Below are 303 nucleotides of genomic sequence, written 5' to 3' on the forward strand. Positions count from 1 at the left end.
CTCCCCACGACTCTCCGAACGCAGTGGTCTCCCCCCTCCCCCCCCCCCCCCCCCAATCGATGGTTTCCAGGCCCATGGGTACAGATCGTCGGCTCTCAAACAGCAAGTAGATGTCGTTCTGTCCACATGAACTGAGAGCCAAGGCCGGTTTCGTGACATCCATTTGTCGTCAGAGAGTCCATGATGAAGCCATAGCTCTTGAGCGCTCAACGTATTTCCTGCTTTTGCTTAAAATCGATTTGACGACGAAAATTTTGCACGGAATGTTCATCATTGCAGCACAATTCATCAGATTCCGTTGTC

The sequence above is a fragment of the Pollicipes pollicipes genome, unplaced genomic scaffold, assembly GCF_011947565.3.
Source record: "Pollicipes pollicipes isolate AB1234 unplaced genomic scaffold, Ppol_2.1 Scaffold_6052;HRSCAF=7182_pilon_pilon_pilon, whole genome shotgun sequence".
NCBI classification, from domain to species: Eukaryota; Metazoa; Arthropoda; class Thecostraca; order Pollicipedomorpha; family Pollicipedidae; genus Pollicipes; species Pollicipes pollicipes.